Below are 24,398 nucleotides of genomic sequence, written 5' to 3'. Positions count from 1 at the left end.
GGTTTCCTTGAAAGAATTCCAAGGATTGTGCACTCAAGTGTCCTTTAGGTTTCTTTGGCTAGAGGACATTGTTTCAAGGCTGGTTCAGAGTGGGGGCTGAGGCTGTTTTTAGCAGTCCCTCATCACATGGTGTCAGGCCGGCTTGTCCATATATGCCAGTGACGGGGGATGGATTCAGACAGGTGATGGATCACAGAGACCAACATTCCTGGCCTGCTGAAGAAGGGAGGAGGTGGGAAGAAGAGTGACAGACTCATAGAGAAGGGAAAGAGAAGCTGACAGTTGTCCCCAACAAAAGCAAGTGTGAGCCACTGCCTAGTAATGGAGTGAGTGGTCAGTAACTACTTACTGAATAACTGAATAGCTGACCTTCCTGGAGTAGCCCAGGGCACAACAAACACTGTTTAGTATGTCCCTCTTTCCAAAGTGTAGTAGGGGAGTCATCAAACCGCACATAATAATGCTTTCTTCTGAGGGAAGAGAATCTCTTTAACAAGAAAAAAAGAAAAGAATCAGTCTAGTGCCATAACTTTGGTCATCTAAGAGGGTCTGCTTTATTATAGATACTTACACTTGTTACCGTCCTTGGCTTTCAAGTGATTACAAACTCTAAGAGCAGATGGCAACCTGAAAAAATCTCTATAAAGTAAAAAATCTCCAAGCCCTAGTTAATGGGTCACTTATTTAAAAAATATTCAAGATGACAAAACAGCAATAAAAACAAAAACAAAAACAAAAAAAACCCAAACCAGGTCCTGGACAGTCCCTTGGAACTTGTTGTCATGGGGTTTGAGGTTGGTGGTAAGTTTCCAACTGGCATGCATGTAAGCTAAGGAGAAGGTTATTTTCTCCTTGCTGTACAGCTGGCAAGAGGTTTCGATGTTATTGGTCAGTAATAATGGGAGTACAGTTCTCCTAAATTGAATGTAACCCAAATATATCTCAGCTCCCAGCCCTCCCTGTGTTGATAGCTGTTTTTGAGACACATACAACCCTTTGAACTAGACACTTCTTTCAGGGTTATTTTTAAAATGACTGTTTCCCAGATTACTTCTGACATGCGATGTCTACTCTCAGGTCAAAACCATCTGTGCTGGTATTTGCTAGCATTTGCAAAACAATTGTATAACCAGTAAATATTTCAGCTAAAACTTCAAACTCAGAACCACCCATGAAAGGAAAAGAAAAAAAATGTTTGTGTCTGTGGATAACAGTGACCAGTTTATCACTGCCTTTCTTCTAGGTTCTAAAAATAAAATGAGCCATAGGAACTTATCAGGAGGTGCGTTTACTAAAATAAGCCTGCATTCACTTAATAACTGATAACCCAGGATGGCCAATGGTCTTTTCTTTATCCCTATTTGTTGATTTTAGGATACTAGCACTGAAGTTAAATTCTACTAACATATTAACTATAAGAAGTGACCTCTGGAAATTTCTGTTGTTGTTTTCAGCAACTATACTGTAGCAAAGTAATGGTCTAGTTTTTGGGACAATTCTTTTAATAATCCGACTAAGGCAGTTAACGAGCCACATTCATTCTATTTAGTGTGCAATGCCAAAGATGGCATGTTAGACACCCTCCAGAAAAGATGTTGTCTTTATTTTCCAAAAGCTGGCAACCAGTGCAAAATAACTCAAATTAACAACACACTACATGTAGTGAAGCCATCTATCCATCTATCCATCTATCCATCCATCCATCCATTGGTTCAACAAGCATTTATCAAAAGCCTATTCTGTGCCAGGCACTATACTTGGTATTGCAGCTGACAGAAGATGAACAAGACAATTTATCCTCAAGGAGCTTATATTCTACTGAGGGAACACAGCACATATAAAGAGAATTTAACAAACAACAAATATACACACACATATGTGTATATATATATATATATATATATATATATATATATAAAATAGAGTTCTGATTGAAAACATTCAGTCATTCATTATTTGTTCAATATTAAGCACCTACTATGTACCAGGAACAATGGTAGGTATTACAAGGGATGTGAGCTTACCCTTCTTAAGGCTATCATTCTCACAACCCTGATACTTCCTTTAAGTGAAAAAGGACCATAGAAGCCTAGATTTAGAGCTGCAAGGGCCCTTAGAGGTCATAAAGTTTAACTCTACCCCCTCCCCCTACATAAGTTTTACAGATGAGGACACTGAGGCACAGAGCAATTAAATGACTTGCCCAGGATCACATAACTAGTAAGTGAAGATGAAGGCTATATCTTTTATAGAAGGTATCTAATGTGCTGTCTTTGGCACTGCATATCAAACATAATGGCTAATTAACTGCCTTAGTTGGGTAATTAAAAGAATTGTTCAAATAACTAGACCATTATTTTGCTTCAGCATAGGAGTTGAGAAGAATGATAGAAATTTCCGGATGCCACTTTGGAGGTTTAAGGCTCAAGTGTCTTTGGCAGGATTTGAATTCAGGTCCTTCTTGACTCCAAGCCCAAGGCTCCAAAAACCAAACAGTAGAAGAAAAAAGGAAAAAAAAAATCCCATCCTTAATAAATCCAGGAGCTACATCGTGGCATTTCTTTCATTAAACAGTTTGCAAAACTCTAGCTGAAGGCTTTCTTTCATTTGAAAATTGCTCTATCTACAAATTTATTGTTAATAATGTTCAGCTCAGAAGAAAGAGCTCTAAAGAAACCCTGGGAAAGTTACAATTTATACATTACTTTAAATATTTCTTGGGCTGATCCATGTGCCAAAAATAAACAACAGCTGACCCAAGAAAAGCCATATTCTGAAATGGCTAGAGCCTTCTTAACTTTAAACCGAAATCTGAGTTGAAATAGACTAAGTCAAATTCTATTTCGGAGCTGGAAAAAAAAAAAGAAAAATCTATAAAGCCCAGATACAACTATTCATATTGTTGGGGTTCCCCCACTTATTCTTTTTCACATATAACATCAGGAGCTGAAGACAACCTTCGCTTAACCCCTTGCATTGGGGTCTTGTTCTGGTGTCGACCATATTGTGGAAGTAAGTGAGCTTAGGTTCTTGAAGGCCATATGAATGGATCACAAGCTAGAAAGACTTCCAAGTCTGGGACTGGTAATAGATTGACTACATGTCTGAGAACCAACCCAGCAAAATGCAGCAAGGCATGTCTCCAGAAGGCTGACCACCTTAATGACTTTTTCAGCCACAGCGACCCAAGAAGTTATCTCCTAAAGTAGAGTGGAGGTTGTCATATGCCAAAAACAGAATTGTAGATCTTTAAGAATTTAAAGATATTTGAATAAGTTTGTTTATTTAGGCAGAGAGACATAGTATACAGAGTATAGAAGTAGAAGTCAGTATACACTTGAATTCAAATGCTGCTTCAGACATTTACAATCTATGTGACCCCAGGCAAGTCACTTAGAATCTAGGGCCTCAGTTTCCTTATCTGTAAAATGGGGATAATAATAACTGTAGGTTTATTATGGGCCAAGAATGAACTTTAGTAGCTTAGAAGTGCACTAAGACTTTTGGGACACCCTGTACCTAAAGCACATTGCCAAATTTAAAGTTACTATACAGTATAAATATCAGCTATCATCATCAGGTTGACCAAAGGGTGATGTTTTTGTCCACAGCCACTCTCCAAGACTTTCTGCTAAGTTATAGAGGAGTTGGTTCTTCTAGGTCTGTATCCCAAAGAGATCACAAAAAGGGGAAAAGGATTCACATGTACAAAAATTTTTATAGCAGCTCTTTTTGTGGTGGCAAAGAACTGGAAATTGAGGGGATGCCCATCAGTTGAGGAATGGCCAAACAAGTTGTGATATATGAATGTAATGGAATACTATGGTGCTATAAGAAATGATGAGTAGGCAGACTTCAGAAAAACCTGGACTTACATGAACTGATGCAGAGTGAAATGAGCAGAGCCAGGAGAACGTTGTACACAAGTAACAGCCACATTATGGGACTACTAACTTTGATAGACTTGACTCTTCGAAGTGATGCAAGAATCTAAGACAACTCCAAAAAATTCATGATGGAAATTTCTATCCACACCCTGAGAAAGAAATATGGAATCTGAATGCAGATGGAAGCACACTATTTGCTCTCCTTTCCCTTTGGTGCTTTGTTTTATTGCTTCATTCTTGTGGTTCCTCCCATTAGTTCTAATTGTTCTTTACATCATGACTAATGGGAAAATATGCTTAACATGAATGTATATGTAGAGCCTATATTAGATTGCATGCCATGCCGTGGGGGGGGAAGGGGCGGCGGTTAGAAGTGGGAGGGGGAGAAAATTTGAAACTCAAAATCTTTTGGAAGTGAATGCTGAAAACTAAAAATACATAAATCAATTTAGATGACTTGGTTGCAACCCTTGTTGGTGGAGGGAACATCCACATAGATGAAACTCCATATCTTTGAAATATTGAAGTCTTCTTTGTTGCACATCCTGGTAACATGGAGAGAGGCAGAAGGGGAAGTTGTTTGCTGCAAATACACTGACTCGAGAGCCAGAAGCCTGGGGGTTGAATCTGGGCTTAGCTCTTGGTATTAACCAAGAATCACAACTCCAAAAGACTTTAGTAATAACATATTTATTACAAGAGAAAGCAGCATGCATGCTGGGTCCCCTCTTGTACAGAGTACAAAGGAGGCCCCTTCACACTGGCTACCTCGGGCAAATTATTCAACTTTGTGTACCTTAGTTTCCTCATCTGTAAAATGAAAGGGTCAGACCAGATGATCTTAAAGGTTCTTCTTCCAGATCTAAATCTACGATCCTGTAAAACACCAGACTGAGTTATTCACTCTCACTCTCTAAAATAATATTTCATAGAATGATAGGGATGGAGAAGAACTTAAACATTCAATGGACTCCAAACTTTTTTTTTTTGCTTTTCTTTTTTTTTGCTTTTCGGTGATGAAATCAGGATTAAATGACTTGCCCAAGGTCACACAGCTAGTAAGTGTCAAGTGCCTGAGGCCAAATTTTAACTCAGGTCCTTCTGACTCCAAAGGCAGAACTCTATCCACCGCACCACCTCCAAACATTTTTTATTACAAGTCATCACATTTTTATGTTTCTTCATTTATTCTTCAGTCATATCTGACTCTTTGTGATCCCACTTGGGATTTTTTTGGCAGTATATTGGAGCGGTCTGCTATTTCCTTCACCAGTTCATTTTATAGATGGGGAAACTGAAGCAAAGAGGGTTAAGTGACTTGCCCAGGGTTACACAGCTAGTAAGTGTCTGAGGCCAGATTTGAGCTCAGGAAGATGAGTCTTCCTGACTCCAGGCCCAACACTCTATTCACTGTGCCATCTAGCTGCCCCAATCATTTATTAAGCACCTACTACGTGCCAGGCACTGTGCTAAGCCCTAGGTATACAACAAAAGAAAGGCAAAAGACAGTCCTTGCTTTTAAGGAGCTTTCCGTATAATGGAGGAGACAGTATGCAAACAACTATGTGCGATTAAGATATTTACAGAATGAACTGGGGATACTAAATCCAAGAAATGCACTAGTCTTAAAGAGGTCTAGAAAAGGTTTTTGCAGAAGGTGGGATTTTAGCTGGGACTTGTAGGAAGCCTGGGAAGCCAGAAAATATGAATGCGGAGCAAAATTTCCAGGCTGTCAGGGGAAAAAATGAGTCTGTATCTCCAATATATGCATTTTACTTATATGTAAATTATATACTTGTGTTACTGCGCTAACAGTTATGTATATTGTGACACAATAGCATTTTAAAATTATACATTTAAAATGAAAACTTTGATAAATTTATGTACTAAAATCTGAATTTGATTTTTAACTATAAATGTTTAAAAGATAAGGTAAAATGAAATAATATGTGATACTAGAGGCAACAAGATAACACACTGAAGGTTCCTGAATGGGGGCTACCAATGATCTGCAGTGTAATGATATCACTTAGGTGGCAGTTTTAGAGAGAATAGATTGAAAGCTGGGAGAGATTTGAGGCAGGGATACCAATTAGGAGGCTATTGTAGTAAACCAGGTGAGATTAGGACCTGAAGGAAAACAGTAGCTATTCCAGTAGAGAGGAAGGGATGAATAGATGCTGTAGGGGTAAAAATATCAAAATCTGGCAACTGATTGTGCATGTGAAATATTAAGTGAGGGTGAGGAGTTAAAAATTGCAAATCTAGGTGATTAGAAAGATGATTGTGCCCTCGGCAAAAAGTTTGGAAAAGAGGTGAGTTTGAGGAGAAACATAATATAATGAAGGCCATCTTCTCAAGTATATGGAGGGGAGAGGAGAAGAGCACGTTGCTACTTGTCTTCATGGATTGAACCACAGTTGTGAAATCATAGGTCTCTGAAGCAGACACTTCTGAACACACACACACACACACACACACACACACACAGATCGATTGATAGACAGACATTACTTCCCTCAAATTATTCCCTTAAAGATCTCCCTCCATTCCAGGCCCCCAGTTGCTGACATTTGTCCCAATCTTGACAACCACTTATACTAGGAAAATTTTCAGAAAAATAACATCTTTTGGGGGTGGGGAGGGAAAGAGGAAAAGCGGTAAAGAGTCAAAGGAGGCCAACTGAGGGCTACAGTAAGCTGTCCTTAACTAGTGGTCTGTGCATTTATCATCCATTCTGAAAGGTATCCAATAAAAGCTATCTATAGCAGCAGCAGTAACTGCCAAAGACTGTGATTCCCTCCAAAATGGCCAGCCTCTAAACTCAGTAAATGGAAGTCTCCCCTCCCCCCACATGCCCTCCCCAATCCTGGCGTTGGGCAGCCAACTCTTGAAATAGCTGGCCAGAGGAAGAGTGCAGGTGGCCCCACTCAGCACTATGGAGAGTAGCAGGCCATAAACTTTCTTTACTGGCTTCAGGTCAACCTTTAGTCAATCAGTTGAAGAGCAACAAGGGAATAAATAGGTTTAGGGGTCTAAACTCAAAAGATTCCTTTTAGTAAAAACATGGTTGGGCATTGACCCTCCTCACCCCCAATTCCTATCCAACCTTACTTTCCACTGTTCCCCGGTATACATCTTCTGCTCCAGTCACCATAGCGATGTTGTTGAATGGTTTCAATTGTGTCCTACTCTTTGTGACCCCATTTGGGGTTTTCCAGTGTAAGCCCTGAACCCAAAGAGACAAAGGATATTGGGGTACATGTGTCCATGGTTTAATTTCTCTCAAGCTGGCTTGACAAGCATTGCATGGGAGTTCAGTCCAAAACTGGCCTCCCCCTCAAAGGGGGCCAGTTCAGAACTGGCTCGGCTTGGGATATTGGGGCTCATATCAATCTGCCATCATTCCAGACCACTCCCTGCCTCCGTCTATCTGGGCAGTAGTATCTGTCTCCACCCAAGCCTGAATAGGATAAAATCAGTTCAGGTTTGGGTTGAGTTTGACCAGGATAAGAAGATTCGATGCAATCTCATTATCAGTGATGTCCTGAAGAACTTTGAAGCAGAAGGCTGGGGGGCGGGGTGAAGCTCTGAGTCTCCATGACACAGATTACCGACAGAAATAATTTTTAACACTAGGCAAAGATACTGAAGTGATTTGTCATTTCCTTCTCTAGCCCATTTTATAGATGAGAAACTGAGGCAAGCAGGGTTTAAGTGACTTGCCCTGGGTCACACAGTTGGAAGATGAGTCTTCCTGACTCCAGGCCCAGCACTCTATTCACTTTAACACCTAGCTACCCTTCTTAAATGCTAAGGGAAGGGTGTGGTACATGTACTTTATCATCAAAGTAAGGTCTGTGTAAATCCAACCACACTGAAGAGGAGGGGGGTTTTGGGGTGCTCCTAGATGCACAGAGGCACCCCAAGATAGCGGGAGGTTTTGGGGTGCTGAACTCCAAATCACGGCATGGATCTGCCTGAATGAATTCAACTCAGATCTTCTTCCAGCCAGAGAAAAACTTTATTAAAGATAAAGCATATAGGCCAGACTGCCAAGGAACCCAAACATCAGTGGTCTAAATTGGGGCTAAGGTGGTCAGGTGACGCTTGTAATAGGGCTTGAGAATCTCAGCCTCTGGGCTGAGAGGTTCTCAGCAGCAGTCTCAGCCTCTTGGGCATGAAGAAAGCTCAGCGTCAGAATGGGGCAAAGATGAGTCTTAAGTACAGAAAGACTGGGGGAGGGGTCTAGGAGTGGCCAAGCAGTTTGGAGTGACGGGAGGAGGGGTCTAAGGAGATCTGGATGGGAGTGGCTAGCAAGCTGGGGTGAACAGAACTCCTGGGTCCTGGACCTTGTGGCGCCTAGCTAGGATTAAGGGTGAGAAATGACCAAAGGCTACAGGAAGGTGAAACAACGGAAGGGAGATTGGGTGTAGCCACAAGACAAAGCCAGTTGAAGGGCAGAGGTGATAAAGAAAAAGGGCCCAGGTGGGAGTTCCGTTTGGAATGTCTGAGAGATTTGAACAGACAATGAGAATAGATAATGAAGGGAGCTGAAAGGGGGGGAGTTTGCTTTCAAAGGGCTTTTAAAGGGAAATAGGGCAGTTTCTAAAACTTTAAGGTATTCCTGGGACCGGTAAACACAACTGAAGCCAGGTTCTTTTTGGCGTCAGGAAGGAAAGCACATTTGAATAAGATTTCAAAGAGACAATCTAAAAGTTTTAAGGTTTTTCTGGGAATTGTAAACAAAGGAGCCAAATTCCTTTTGAGGAAAAGGGGCAAAGATAAACCTCTTCAACGCTACAATCCATTTCTCTTTGCTTGGTTCTTTTGATTTTCTGATATCCCTATTCTTATGGTTTGGTTTGGTTTGGTTTTCCTGGCAGATTGTTCTCAGAGCACTTTCATTCAGAAACGATTTGTCTTACTTACATAGCTTCCTCTCTAAACTGAGCAGTTTCACTAAAAATCCCTTTAAGCTGGTCACCACTCTACCCATCTATTTGTCCTGACCAGAAAATCCCTCCTCCCTTCCAGAAGGTCCCTCCTGACCTTCTTAGGAAGTCACCACCAACACATTCAGGATAGCCTTCCTCTGGCCGTAGGTACATTGCTTGTCTTTCAAAATCCCACATTTACATAGTATATAACTAATTCACTTTCACAGGCCTCTCTTCTTCATAGTATCCTTAAATAATAATCACTTTTTTTAAAAAAATGGAGTTTTTAATAAAATAATAATCGGGGACAGGTTAACTGAATTTCCCCAAGGTCATACAGGTAGTAAATAGCCAGGCTTGGATTCTAAATTCAATTCAATTCAATAAACATATATTAGCCTACAATGTGCCAGGCACCTTGCTAAGCCCAAGGAATACCAAAAAAGAAAGGCAAGAGACCTCTCAGCCCTCACAGAGTTTACAATTTAGTGGCAGAGACAATATACAAATAAATACAAAGCAAGCTATATACAGGATAAACAGGAAATAATTAAAAGACCCTGGAATTTAGAGGGGTGAGGAAGGTTTCCTGTAGAAGGTGAGATTTCAGTTAAATGAAGCCTGGGAGGTCAATAGTCAGAGTGGAGGAGGGAGAGAATTCTAGACATGGGGGACTCCTAAAAAGAATGGCCAGAGCCAAGAAATGGAGCCTTGTTCATGGAACAGTCTGGAGGCCAGTATCACTGGACTGAAGAATATTCTTGGAGGGTGAGGCATAAAACTTGAAAGGTAGGAGGGGCTCTGGGCCATGAAGGGTTTGAACACCCAAGCATTTTCTATTTGCTCCTGGAGGCAATAGGAAATCACTGGAGTTTACTGGTGATGGGGGTGGGATACATGTTCAGACTTGCACTTTATAGCAAAATCTCTGTAGTGACTGAATTGAGGTTTGGAGTGGGGAGAGACGAGGTAAGCAAACCCACCAGGAGGCTACTGTAATAATCCAAGTATGAAGTGATGAGGTCCTGTACTAGGGCAGTGGCAGCGTCAGAGGAGAGAAGGGGATGTATCCCAGGGATGCTGCATTCTTGAAATCGACAGACCTTGACAACAAAGTGGATGGGGGAGAGGAAGGGTGAGAGAGAGTGACAAGTCCAGGGTGACTCCTAGATTGTGAGCCTGAGAGACCGGGAAGAGGGTGTTGACCCCTACATTAATACTGAAGGAGGCCAGGAGGGGTTAGGGGAAAGATGGTGGGTTGCATTTTGGACAAATTGCTTTTTAGTTGTCTGCTGGACATCCAGTTTGAGATTTCTGAGATGCAAGACTGGAGGTCAGCAGAGAGATTGGGGCAGGAAAGGTAGATTTGGGAATCACTTGCATAGAGATGGCATTTGAATCCATGGGAGCTAATGAGAGCTCCAGCTGTAGAGGGAGAAGAGGGCCCAGGACGGGAGCCTGAGGAACACCTATGTTGGCTCCATATACAATCAACGCTTTCCACGCTTTCGTCGCCCTCCCTCCTGGGAGTTTCATAATTTCTCCCTGACTTGTCTGCCTTCTCCCATGACGATTTTCCTCCTTTCTCCCTAACTCTTTTTCTCTCCCTTAACTGACCACGGCATAGAGTTGAGTATATATTTTAGTACTTATAATTTTCTGTGGGTCATACAGTCTTGGGTCTAGAGTTGGAAAGAAACTCAGGTGCCCTTTCATCCAACCCCTTCATTGATGAGGAAAGTCAGGCCCAAGTGGATTGCCCAGAGTCACCCAAGTAATGAGAGAGCCAGAATAAACTGAATACTTTATATTCTCTCTTGGACAAAATAAAAGGTAAAATTATATTCAATTGTTTTTTCATTCATTTCTACGGCTCTTGAAACGACAGATTTTTTAAAAAGGTTCCCCATCCATCTTGGCTCTTCCATTTATTAATCTAATTCAATTCAATAAACATTTATTAAGTGCCAGACACTGTGCTAAGCAGAAAGTCACTAAGTGACTGGAAAATCACTTAGCCTTGGGGTGGCAGGCCCCTAACACCAGCCAGATGGGTCCCCAAGGGTAAGCCACTGGTCACAAAAAAAGGATGGTGGGCAACAGCCAGGGAGGTGGGGAAGGGAAAGGGGGAAGGTGGGAAGTGTGTTTGCAATCACCATCCCTGCAAAATTTTCTCTCCAGTAGCTACTACATACTACGGGTCACCCCCACCCCGTTAATTATTTCCTATTCTGTGCATAACTTGATTTGCATATTTTTACTTGCATGCTGTCACCCCCAATAGACTGAGGGCTGGGGCTGTCTTGCCTCTTTGTATCCCCAGCGCTTAGTACTGTGCCTGGCACATAGCAGGCGCTTAATAAATGTTTATCGAATTGGTAAGTTCCTTGAACTTGTCCTCCGGCAAAAAGATGAGGAGGATGCAAATTGTAAAGCTGTGTCTGAGCCAGGGAAAGGAAAGATTATCAATTGAAACAAGAAAAGCAGCTGGAGAATGCGGGCATCGATCCCGCTACCTCTCGCATGCTAAGCGAGCGCTCTACCATTTGAGCTAATTCCCCTCCCGCAAGGTAGCGTTTTGGCGCGTCCCCTAGGGAGCGCTTGCCGCGGCTTTGATTGGCAGGCTTCCAGGGCTGGCCACGCCCCCTTCCGCTTTTCCCTCTGGAACTCGCTCTCAGCAAACTTTTTTAAAGGAGAAACTAAAAAAAACAAACAACAAAAAAGAAAGCTTTCCTTCGAGCCGGAATCGAACCAGCGACCTAAGGATCACCAAGGAGCACACGCCTCTACAGTCCTCCGCTCTACCAGCTGAGCTATCGAAGGAAGCTGAGAGCGGAGTCCCAGGGCGGCTGTATAAAGCGGCTCGCGCTTCCTCCCGCGCCCGGCCTCTCCCTCTCGCCTCTCCGATGACCACAGTGGGCCCGGGCTAGCTTTCCACATTTCCAGATTTTGCCCGAGGGGCCCAAGTACTGGAGGATTTGGGACGGTCCGAGCGCGGCGGGAGAGGGCAGGCGCTTTTATTCTGGAGGGTGGATTTCCAACGGGGCGGGGGGGTTGTAAGGAAATGGATTGTGCTTAAAACCGAGCAGCGCGTGCGGGCCCGGCCCTGAGGACCCCCCACCCCTCCCGGCTCCGTCCCCGCCCTCTTCCCTCCTCCCCTCGGGTCTGCGTTTCCATCTCTGCCTTCTTTCCTTTCTCACCGCCTCTGTTTCTTCGCTCTCTTCGCTACCTTCCCTCCTTGTCTCTGCCTTTCTCTGCCTCTCTCCGTCTGTGCTCTGCTCTCTCTCTCTCGTCTGGCTTCTCTCCGCCTCTGTCGTTATAGGGGTGGCCCTGATCAACCTCTTATAAATTACTATTTTCAATTACCAAACATTCGGTTTTTCCCCCTCTCCCCTTTCCTCCCCCTCCCGGGGAAACAAGAGAACAAAAAAGCGCGGCGGGCACCCGGCTTGACCTACAAACCGGAAACACTCCCTGCCTTCGAGGCGCTTATAGTCTACCTGGGAAGTATGTGAAGACACAGATAAGTAAATAAAAGGTCATTTGAGGAATATGCAAATTGAAAATTGTAAGAGTCAGGATAGGGGTCATCAGGAAAGGTAAGAACTCTTTCCCTTCTATTTCAATGTGAAATCTATACGTTTGATGGAGTCAGAAGAAAAAGAAAACCTAAAAGGTTGTCTCCTTCGAGCCGGAATCGAACCAGCGACCTAAGGATGTCTCGCGCATACGCTTCACACTACAGTCCTCCGCTCTACCAGCTGAGCTATCGAAGGGACACGGTCTATGTGTGCGCCCCCGTGAGACTCAACACTTAACAGCGGGGGTTGACAAATTCCCCGAGTCCAGTAGGGAATCGTTTCTACGCGCTTGCGCATACCCAGCTACCTACCTGCCGGCAGGCCTCAAAGACCGATCCAAACTAAGGTCCCAGAGTCTTGCTCATGCTCGCGCTAAAAGTTTTTGCCCAGGTCCTAACCCCACCCCTACCCCTGACCCCCGCGGCAGGAGGTGCAGGTCTGCACACCTACACGCCTCACCCACGCTGCAAGTCCATTGGTACAGGGGGCGCTCCACTCCCGCCCTTCTAGACTTTGTGTAGACGCCCTCCCCCACCCGCTTTGCGCAGGGCCAGTGGCGCAATGGATAACGCGTCTGACTACGGATCAGAAGATTGTAGGTTCGACTCCTACCTGGCTCGTCTTTTGTCCAGGGATGGAATTTTTTAATTTTAATTTTTTGCGGAGTGGGGTGAGGTGGGGTGATGGAATGGAGTAGAATGTTAAATTGGAGACTATCCATTTTCGCTTCTGCTTCTAACCACATAGGACAATTAAAATATATACACTGTTACCATTCTATGTAACCCAATACCATATGCATACCAATCTGTGATCATTGTAAAGCGCTCTGCACAGTGCCCGGCACATAGTAGGTGCTTTACAAACATTTGCTCCCTGGGCAAATGGGACAGCTTTGGCCTCTGTATGGGGCAACCAACAATCAGTATCTTGTTCAAGAGCAGAAGTCTTAGACGCTAATCCTGCAGCCTCAGACCAGGGCCTCTAAATCAGATGGCGCAGCCCATTCCTCTTTAGGAGAGCACTAGTAAACAGAGGGTTTGGGGTGGGTTTTTGTTCCCCTGACATCCAGCCTAAACTTGCCTCTTTGCACCTTCTCCCCAGTGTCCCTGATTTTGCCCTCTCAGACAAATCTAGTATCTCTTCCTCAAAACCACCTTGCTTGACTTTAGTTAAAGGTCCTTAGGTCTTTGAATACAATCCATCCTTGAATTAAATTTTTGATTAAAGAATCTTTTAATATTGCAGTAATTTGAGAATTAAAGCATATACTGTATTTACTACTAACAGAAGCAATCTTGGCAATGATTCACATGATATAGACATTTGTAAATATGACTTCTGATTTTTTTTTCTGCTTTATATACTTTATCTTAACTTTGTGGCAAGTAACATGAATTTTATGTTACGGCTAAGTTCATTGTCCTGAACCTTTTTTTTTTTTTTTTTGGTAATTATTAGATTCTGAATTTGGAATGAAATCTTCCAAAGGTTTAAAATGCACATATTTAAAAGTAACTGTTTTAACTCATCTGTTTCAATCACAATTTAAAATTTTCCTCTTTTCTGTATATTGATGCTAATTAACATTGTCTTCCATTTTTAAAGCAGAGGTTGGTAAACCAGGTTTCTCTTTTCCAGACTAAACATCCCTAAACTTCAACTGATCTTCCTATGTCTGGAGACCAGACCCTTAACCATTCTGCTGCCCCGCTCTGGTTCTCTGCTCTAGCCTCATTTTCTTCCTGCCACTGTCCTGACTCATAATTGAGGAGATCACTGAACTTGACCCTTGAATCCCTTGCCCTAGTATCCTATCACATTCATTCATGCCTTGCCAAACCCTAACTCTGGATTACCCACAGCCTCTGCCACATAGCTGCCAGTGAGGCTGGAAGTCACACACCTCTGTGCAGACTGACTCCACTACAGAATTGTGTTATATAAGCTAAATTTGGCCTTCCATGCTATGCAGCACAATGTTTATTCTTCCTTGATTGACTATCATAGTCCCTGGAATGGTTATTCTAAACCTTCTCTTCTCCCTCCCTGTATCATTCCCTTCCCCTCCTTTTCAGAAGGAAACACTACCTGTCATGAGCTCCCTCTTCCTTATTCCTCACCTTAAAACTGCTCCATATAATTCACCATGTCATTCCTCTGCTACTTTGGTCCAGTCTCTGAGAAAAAAATGACCTTTCTTGCCAAGGCCAAATACTGTGCTTGTGCCATTGGTCTCATTATTTTAAAAAAATCTCCATGAGTTTGTCTTAACCCTCTCTCATCTTCATTATCTCCTGGCTGCTTCCCCACTGCCTAAAAACATTACCAAGTTTCTCCTCTCCTTCCCAAACCATTTGACCTCCCATCTCTTCTAATTTGTTTATGATGTTCTCTTCTTTCATCTAGGTCATGGATCCATTTGGAGTTTTTCCCGCTGTATTGAGATTGGTCTAAGCCTAATTTCAGCTGTTTTTAGAGTAGTCACAGTAGTTTTTACTGAATAGTGAGTCTTTAACCATATCAATGGAGGTCTATTAATTTATTGAGCACTATGTTATCTATGCTTATTCACTTCATCTGTTACACAGATCAATTTTTTTAACCTGTGTCAAATAGTTTTTGATGATTCCTATTTTATAGTATAGTTTGACATCTGGTACCGCTCGGACCCCTTCCTTCTTGATTTTTTCATTATTTTCTTTGAGAAATTTTGCTTCTCCAGGTGAATTTTGTTATTATTTTTCTAACTTTATAAAATAACCTTTGTTAAGCTGATTAGTATGATAATAAATAAACTTAGGTATTACTGTCATATTATTGTCATTACATTGGTACAACCCAACCACAAGCAATTAATATTTCTTCAATTATTTAGACCTGTCTTTATATCTGTATTTTTTAAACTTATATTCATATAATTCCCATATGTATCTTATAGAGGGTGGGACTCCTAAATATTTTATATAATCCACATTTATTTGATAAAATTGCTTCTATCTCTTCTTGCTAGTTTTAATTGGGAAATAAGATAAAGATTTATGTGGGTTTATTTTGTGTCTTAATTTTTTGATGAGGTTCTTAATTGTTTTAATTGATTTTAGTTGACTCTTTAGGGTTCTCTAAGTAAACCATCACATCATCTGCAAACAATAATTTTTTTTCTTCTTTACTTGTGTATATTCCCTCAATTTATTTTTCTTATCTTGCTTTATCTTTGTTGGAAATTCCTCTAGCATTCCCCACAGATAATGCTGGTTCTTCATTTTAGATGGATAGGAAAGGTCCATTTGTTCTGATGCATTTAAGTTAATGTGCTTTTTAAAAAAAAAAAAAACATAAACAGCAGTTCTAGTTTGACAAAAGCCTTCTGACTGGACTAAAGAGAGGAGGCCAAACTGGAAGTAGATCTGCTAAATTAGCAAATTCAGATTCCTGGTGTACAGATTTGGTTTTTATAACCTTTTGGGTCTGCACGGAGCACACAAGCAATTAGCATTCTGCAACAACTTAAGACTGAAAAGTAAAGTATTTCATGGAAGAGGGAGGAGTTGAGAAAGAGAGAGATAATCTAAGGCAGAAAAGGAGAGTATTTGGAATGCCAGCAGAATGCTTTATTGTCAGAAAAGAAAATGTCCCTTGTTCAAGGGCAAAGAAACAAGGAGAAGAGACCAGATACTTTTATAGTCATGAAACTGCTTTCACTTATATTAAACTCCCACTTATGTTAAATAGCACTGAACTTAAAAGCATCGGAACAAATAGATCTTTGTGGATAGTAGTTAGTAGTTAGTAGTATTGTGTCCCCTGATATAACCTGGGGGTGTATTGTGTGGCTCTGAGGGAGGCAGAATAGACATTTTCAGCCTCTTCTCCCCTCCTTCCACTCCCACCGAGGGAGACTGTCTTCTGGCCAGGAGGGGAAGAAAGAGGTAGAGGGCAGAAGTTGACTGCCCTGCTCTCCTCAATGAGAGTGGGTACCAGGCTAGAATTATATGTGTTTACTCCCCTTAAAGGGAATGAGGTTTTTCAGGTTCAGTCTAACTTCTGATCATCATTTCATTATTGGGAGAAACCAGACCCCCAAGCTTTACATCCAAGACGACCCCTTGACACCAAGTACTGATTCCACAATTAAGGCTCACATAGCAATTAGCCAAGAAACACATTTATCCAAATCATAGCAACACAGAAATCAGAGGAGGTGTACACAGGAGAATGTCTCCTAGGTAATACAAAGTGAAGGAGCTCTCCCATTGGAAGCAAGGTAACTCAGCTTAACCAAGAAAAGGCATCCTAGATCTCACCCAGGGGAAGCTCCCCAAAGTCTCCAGTGTAGTAAACTAGGGACAGGAACATGATGGAGACTTCCAGCTCCAGATGTCTTTCCATATGGAGATAGGGGAAGGGAGAAAATCTCCCTTAATTAATTGCTGGAATACCCTTGTTGACTATCTTTGCTATGCTATTTGCTAAGTAAAGTTCCTTTTGTGAACTGTTCACCTTTGAGGACCTAATTTCATTCCAGCATCGAACCTTAACTAAGAGGATATCAGCCTGAGTCAGACCTGCCGTAATGCCCAGTAGAACTACTTCCCTTTTCATTTTACTTTCATTGGTTTTGTTTGTGAAAAAAATTTCAATTTTTTATAACAAAAATTATTCATTTTATCTTCTGGGATCCTATTATTTAATCACAAACTCTTCTCCTATCTGTAGATCTGGAAGAAGAATAGTTGTTGGCTTCTTCCCAAAGTTTTCCTTTGGCAGCCGGAAGTGGGATTGGCATCCTCCATCCTCTTTCTTGAAGCTGGAAGCCAGAAGCACCCAAAGTCTTAAGAGACACAGTAACTCAAAGAAAGTTTGAGTAAGACTGGAGAGACCCCTTTCTCCCACTCTCTACAACTCCACCCCACCCCTGAACCCCACCGATAAGGAGAGAGTTCCATACCAGTGGGTTTTAGGACTGGGGTTACATTATCTATCTAAAATGAAGAGTTAGTTTTAGACAGTACTGCAGTCCAAGTACAGCAAGTAGGTGTTACAACAGTGGATGAGACCATCAGCTTTACCATGTCCTTGCATAGAGCCTGAAGACTTTCAGTTATTAGGATCACATGGTGGTTGGGATATTTCTACATTGTTAGCCAATGAAGATGTAGTGAAATAACTACACTTGTGCTACCTATTTCCCTCCCTCCCTCCTTCCCCACCTCCATTGCCATTTTGCCCTAACCAATTGATCAAATGTATTTACTATCATAGGTGTCTCATGATTCCGTTGTTTTCATTTCAAAGTTTTTATTCAGCTCTGGCCTTTTCATAAAGATGCTTAAAAGTCAATTTTTCATTTCTAGAATTATATCCAATTTTGCAGGATAAGTTATTCTTGGTTGTAAGGCTTTATCTTTTGTCTTCTGTAGTATCATGTTTCAAGACTTTCTCTTCTTTGTAGTAGTTGCTGCTAAGTTTTATATGATCCTGAATTTGGTACTTGACTGACTCCTTGGTACTTGAACACTTTCTGGATGCTTGCAATATTTTTTCTTTAACCTGGAAGCTTTAGATTTGGTCTATGACATTCCTGTCTACTTTCAATTTGTAGTTTTTCCTCAGGAAGTCATCAGTGGATTTTCACTTTGCCCTCTGATTCTAACAGACCTGGACAGTCTTCTTTTATGATTTTTAAAAAAATATAATGTCACAGTTTTTATTGTTGTTGTTGTTTGGTCGTAGTTTTCAGAGAGCCTAATGATTCTTAAATTTTCACTCTTCAACTTGTTTTCCAAGTCAAGCTGGGGACAGCTTGTTAGTAGATACTTTACATTTTCTATTTTTCCCAATCTTTTGATTTTATTCTAATATTTTTGGTTGTCCCCAGGAGCCATTGAGTTCTGTTTGCTTCATTCTATTTTTCAGAGAGTTGACTACTTAGGTAAAGTTTTCTCCCTTCTGTTATTCATCTTCTTACCAATTATCTCTTATACAATACTTACTTTACTTAAAATGTCATTTACATTTTGCTTAATTTATTCCAGTAACTTTTTTATTCCTTGTGTCCACAGAATTTTTTCCCCTGAGATTTTGTTTATACTTGTGGAAGAATTAAGCTCTTATTTTGTGTTTAGCTCTTGGGCGTCACTTAGATTATAGTATTTCTTCATCATGTTTGATGTTTTCTTGTCGTTAGTCTAGTTCATAATTACTATTGTTTCTTTTTGTATATCTTGAACATCATTCAATCTGGTGCCCTTTTTCTTTATTTTTCCCTAGTTTAGTTCTTATTTTATTTTTCAAATAGTAAGCATTTATTTTCTGTCCTTCCCACCCTTCTCTCCTATTTGAGAAAAAAAAAACAAACCTGATATAAAAATATGCATAGACAACAAAACAAATCCCCACATTGTACGTGTCCAAAAATGTATGCCTCATTTTGCCTCTTAAATACATGACCTCTCTGTCAGGAGATGGGTAACACAGGTTATCGATCACCAGTCCTCCAGAATCATGGTTGGTCATTTCATTAATCAGAATTCTTGTTTTTACAATGTTGTTATTACTGTATCAATTGTTCTCCTAGTTCTGCTCCCTTCGCTCAGCATCAGTTCATTCAAGTCTTCCCAGGTTTTCCTGAAACCACTCCCTTCATCATTTCTTACAGGACAATATTATTCCATCATATTCATATACTATAACTTGTTCAGGAATTCCTCAGTTGATAGGTTACCTCCTCAATTTCCAATTCTTTGCTACCATGAAAAGAGCTGCCATAAATATTTTTGTACATATGAGTCCTTTTTGTTTGTCTTTGATCTCTTTGGAATATAGAGTAGATGTATAACTGGATCACAGTTTAATGACTTTTAGAACATGGTTCCAAACTGCTTTGCAGAATGGCTAGACCAGTTCACAACTCCACCAATAGTGCATTAATGTCTTTGTTTTCTCACAGTCCTTCCAACATTTGTCATTTTCCTTTTTTTTTGAAGATTATCTTTGCCAATCAGTCAAAAGGTGATATACATGAGTATAAGGTAGAAACTCTTCATTGCTTTAATTTGCATTTCTCTGATTATTAGTGATTTATAGCACTTATTCATATGACTATTGAAAATTTGAATATCTCCTTTGAGAATTGCATATTCATATCCTTTGGTGAGGGTGGGGGGAAGGAAGGAATCAGTATTTATTAAGCACCTACTATGTTCCAGGCACTGTGCTAAGTACTTTAGAAATATTATCCCATTTGATCCTCACAACAAGCCCGTGAGGTGCTATGATTCCCTATTTTATAATTGACAAAAATGAGGCAGAGAAAAGTTAAATGACTTGCGGAGGTTCATACAGTTAAGGGTAGGAGTCTGGATTTGAACTCAGGTCTTCCTGACTCCAAGGTCAACACTCCATATACTTTGCCACCTAACTGCTTCTCCTTTGACCATTTATCAATTGTGGAATGGTTCTTATTATATCTTGGAAATGAGACCTTTGACAGAGAAATTTGTTGCAAAGGTTTTTTTCTTCCTGGTGTGATAGAAGTACTATCTACAAGGGTTCCTCCCTTCTCCCTCAGCATGGATTAAGCTAGTTCTTCCCTGGAAGGAGATAAGCTATTCTCAAGCCCCAATTATCTAAGGGTGCTGAGAGTCAAGCTGGACCTCATATAACTCTCTGGTAGCTTCTTGTCATGTTTAAGTGGCGTCCTAGTCAAGGTCATAAAAAGGCCCATATACATGGAGTCAGAGCCCTTCAGACTTGGCAGATGCTCCCAAATACTGTATTGATGACCAGATGTGTTTCCATTTGGAGACAAGGGGAGGGGAGAAACTCTCCCTTAATTAATAGCTGTAATGCTCTTGTTGAATGTCTTTTCTATGCTGTCACTAAGTAAACCTCCCTTTGTGAATTGTTGACCTGTGAGGACCTAATTTCATTCCAGCATCGAACCTCAACTAAGAGCAGTTCAGCCTGAGTCAGATCTGCCCTAATACCCAGTTTAACTACTTCCCTTTTCATTTTACTTTCATTGGTTTTGTTTGTGAAAAAAAATTCAATTTTTTGTTACAAAAATTATTCATTTTGTTTTCTGGGATCCTATCATTTGATCACAGACTCTTCGCTTATTCATAGATCTGAAAGGAGAAATTTCTTTTTTTGTTCCCCTTATTTTTTATGATGTGATCTTTTGTATTTGCCATGGATCCATTTGGCATATGGTGTGAGATATTGTTCTATACCAAATTTATGCTAGACTTCTTTCCAGTTTTTCCAGCAGCTTTTGTTGAATGTAGAGTCCTGGCCCGGTAGCTGGGATCTTTGGGTATGACAGTGGGTATAACAGTGAAAAACATGACCATGTATATCTTCAGGCTTTATGCTCCAAGAAGACAAAAGAACTTGAATCACTAAGAAGCTCTAATTTAGTATCAAGCACAGTGGATTCACTTTGGAAAGTACATTGTGGTCAAAAGCTAGACATGCCTGTCCATCTACAGTTGCAATCTAATCATCCTGCCTGCATGCCAGGCAATTCATTCAGAAAGAGCTAAGCAAAGTCAAAGTTAGAAATCTAACCTTTGAAAGTAAACTAAGGGAATAGGAAGTAAAAAATAGAGGTAGATTTGCTTCTATGTATTGTATAACTAATCTGTTCTGTAGACCCCTCTGCTTTTTAATCAATACAAAACTATTTTGATGATCACTACTTTTTAATATAGTTCGAGGCCTTTTTCTGCTGAGCCTATTTCTTCCCACTTTTTCATTATTTCCCTTGAGATTCTTGATCTTTTGGTCTTCCAGATGTAATTTTTTTCTAGTTATATAAAGTAATCCTTTGGTATTTTAATTGATACAGTATTGAACAAGTAAATTAATTTTGATAATATTTTTATTATGTTGGTTCAGTCTACCCATAAGTAATTAATATTCCTCCAATTATTTAGATCTACCTTTATTTCCATAATGTGTTTTGTAGTTGTATTCTCTTATATGTGTCATGGTGGGTAAATTCCCAAGTGTTTTCTACATTATTGATTACTTTAAATGGAATTTCTGTATCTCTTCCTGCTGAGTTTTGTTGGTAGTACACAGAAGTACTGATGATTTATATGGTTTTATTTTTGTCCTGCAACTTTGCTGAAATTATTGTTTCAATTAATTTTTAGTTGACTCTCTAGGGTTCTCTAAGTAAACAATCATTTCATCCTCAAAAAGCAATAATTGTTTTCTTTTTGTCTATGCTTATTCTTTTGATTTCTTTCTCTTGTCTTATTGCTATAGTTCACATTTCAAGCACAATTTAAGGTAGTAGTGGTGATAATGGACATCTTTGCTTTCTTCCTTATTTTATTGGAAAGGTCTCTAGTTTATATCCATTATGTATAATGCCATAGTGTCTTTTGAGTTGAGGAAAACCAGGCTCCTCCATGACCTTTTACATTGCTGTTTTAACCAAAAGGGTTTTTTTTAATATTCATAACTATTCCATTATATCCATATCCATTTTGTTTTTCCATTCCCCAACTGATGGGCAGGCGTTTATGTCCTCTTCTCTTAGAGCCAAGATGTCAATCTAAGTCCAAATTCAGTGCCCTTGCACAAGAATGCCTCAATAAATCAGTCGTATAGGAAGAAGGAAAGATAATGGATAGACAACCTGAACTAGGTGCTGGTCTCCACCAAAAAAATGTAACCAGAGAACAAAAGGATAACCTTCTAACAGAATGAATAAATTTCTTATAGAACATTTATGGGGAAATATGGATAAGAATCATCTAGCATGACAAAGTGTGACAGGATTGTGATATGAATTAGTAGATTTACCTACACTGATGAGGTCAGGGATTCACTGAAATATTATTTGTGGGGATAAAGAGACAAAACGGATTCATGGCAAATTGTGGGAAATAGTCAGACATCTACTTTGCTGATTTCATCATCTAATCTAAGGTAAATAGGTTGATGTTAGTAAGCTGGAGGGAAAGAGTCTTCTCACACTGTCATCATCATCCTCACCACTAATTAGTAGTTATTAAATGTTACAATTCAAGGGTGTTATTTGAGCATTACTCATATGTGTTAATGAATAACTCTCTGACTTCATCCGATAGTTCAAGCAAATGAACAGCCTAGTTCACAGCCAGGCATGAAAATTGGTCTGTTGTCTCAAAGACTGGCCATTTGACTGCTTGGCTATTCCTAGAGTGGACTTAGTGAAATGTACAGAGGCAGAGAGAGGAATTAGAGTTTTTACACAGAGGCAGCCTTTATTAGCAGCCTTCATCAAAAACAATAAACTTTAGATATTCAGGTATATTTGAAACATACAGAGGACTTCACAGTAGGCCATAGATGAGAAATATTTGAAATGGGTTTAAATTAGGTGCTTAACACTACAATATTCAGCTGTGCTGCCAACCTTCCTACTGTTCCCCCTCCTCCAATTGCAAGACCATCACCATCACCACCACCACACCTCTCTATTGATTATCCCTCAGCCAGCAGCTTGACCATTTAACAGAGGGAAATCCTTCATCCCACCTCCACCCTAGCCGAATTCCCAGACATGCCTGTGGCCCCTGCAGAACACACAGGAAAGAAAAGTGGAGTTACAATTCCATCTTCAAATTTAGGAATATCAAAATCATGTTAATTCACATTTAAATAATGATTTAAGTTTTGCGTAGTACTTTACCTTCTTCCCTACTTTTGCATAAACCCACCAAAACCTTCCAGAGTTGGACTAGTTCTGTAAGGCAATAGAAGAACTTCAGTAGAACATGTGTATGTATGTATGTATGTGTATATATGTGAATACGTATGTATTCACATGTATATATATACATATACATACATATATTCCTCTTTTAGATGTGGGAGCCGAGAAGAAACCAGAGTAACCTCCTGGACCCTGAAACAATATCTTAACAACCTGTCAGCCTGAGAATATTACAGATTTTTAGAGTTGGGAGGGACCCAAAAGATAATTTATTCCAATACCCTTCTTGTTACCTTTGTGGAAATTCAGATATGTGTGTGGCTTAGGCCAAAGATTTGGTTATCAACAGAGCCACAATGAGACCCCTTTCCATAAGCAGATTTCTCCTGTTTGCTTAGAGGGAGGTTGTAAAGCCTTAAGTTGCAGCCTATATGTGGGCCAGCAATTCAAGGAGATCATTACCACTTAAGCAAACTTTAAGTGCAGGGCACATTAAGTGCCTTTAAATTTTTTAAATTTCATTTTAGCATTTGTACTATTTGGGATTTAGAGTTTTATTACTTTGTACCAAAATAATTATGTTACCTGTTTGTTATTTTTAAAGAAAGTGTTCTGGGAGTTTTGCCTTAGTTTGTTTCTCAAAACACCAATTAAGACTTAAGCCAAAAAAAGATTCTATCTCTATCTCACATTAAAGCTATTTGTCCTTGTTCCCCCGGAGCCAGGAACATGTACCATGGGCCAGTTGGGAGGGTACTTATTGTTTTTTGTTTTTTAACATAGCTTGGGGCAAAGGGATGACTCTGTAGTAATATTTTGTTAAATTGCTTATACTTTCAGCAGGGACCCCTTTCCTTTGTCTATTCAGACCTTTCATCAGGTGAGAAGGGAGTTCTTTGTGTAGCTGATGGAATGCATTCGTTCATTCAACTGCACATGTATTGAAGTCTTCTATGTGCATACCTAGTACTCAATACACGAGGCATTCCATCTCCCTACTGTGGCTATTTTCACTAGCTGTTCCCCAAGCATGGACTGTTTCCCCTTCTCATCTCTGCTTCCCAACTTCCCGGACTTCCTTCAAGTTCCAGCTACAGTCCTACCTTCAACAGGAGGCCTTTCCTGATCCCTCTTAATTCTGGTGATTATCTACAATTAATATGTGTATAGCTTGTTTGTAGATAGTTATATATTGTCTTTTCCATTAGATTATGAGCTCTCTGAGGGTAGGAACTATCTTACCTTTCTTGTATCCCCAGCACTTAGTACATTG

The 24,398-nt window shown here is 40.4% G+C and overlaps 1 protein-coding gene and 4 non-coding genes across 5 annotated transcripts in view; 1 reads left to right on the top strand and 4 right to left on the bottom strand.

The window, feature by feature from the left end:
- Window positions 1-371, bottom strand: part of LOC114054201 (tripartite motif-containing protein 55-like) — a 77,591-nt gene extending 77,220 nt beyond the window's left edge. The window contains exon 1 of the mRNA XM_027877366.1: window positions 350-371. The gene's annotated coding sequence lies outside the window, so the exon portion shown is untranslated. The remainder of the gene's footprint in view (window positions 1-349) is intronic.
- Window positions 372-11,315: 10,944 nt separating this feature from the next.
- TRNAA-AGC lies at window positions 11,316-11,388 on the bottom strand. The gene has a single exon. It is a non-coding gene; the product is annotated as a tRNA-Ala (tRNA).
- A 170-nt stretch (window positions 11,389-11,558) lies between these two features.
- Window positions 11,559-11,650, bottom strand: TRNAY-GUA. Its single transcript is given in 2 exon segments — window positions 11,559-11,594; window positions 11,614-11,650. It is a non-coding gene; the product is annotated as a tRNA-Tyr (tRNA).
- An 859-nt stretch (window positions 11,651-12,509) lies between these two features.
- On the bottom strand, window positions 12,510-12,603 carry TRNAY-GUA. The gene is made up of 2 exons: window positions 12,567-12,603; window positions 12,510-12,545 (listed from the first exon to the last, which is right to left on the bottom strand). It is a non-coding gene; the product is annotated as a tRNA-Tyr (tRNA).
- A 352-nt stretch (window positions 12,604-12,955) lies between these two features.
- TRNAR-ACG lies at window positions 12,956-13,028 on the top strand. The gene has a single exon. It is a non-coding gene; the product is annotated as a tRNA-Arg (tRNA).
- Window positions 13,029-24,398: the final 11,370 nt, after the last annotated feature.

The sequence above is a fragment of the Vombatus ursinus genome, unplaced genomic scaffold, assembly GCF_900497805.2.
Source record: "Vombatus ursinus unplaced genomic scaffold, bare-nosed wombat genome assembly UNPS02014812.1, whole genome shotgun sequence".
Lineage (NCBI taxonomy): Eukaryota > Metazoa > Chordata > Mammalia > Diprotodontia > Vombatidae > Vombatus > Vombatus ursinus.
Note: the sequence above shows the minus strand (reverse complement) of the source record. Positions and strands in the feature narration are given on the sequence as shown.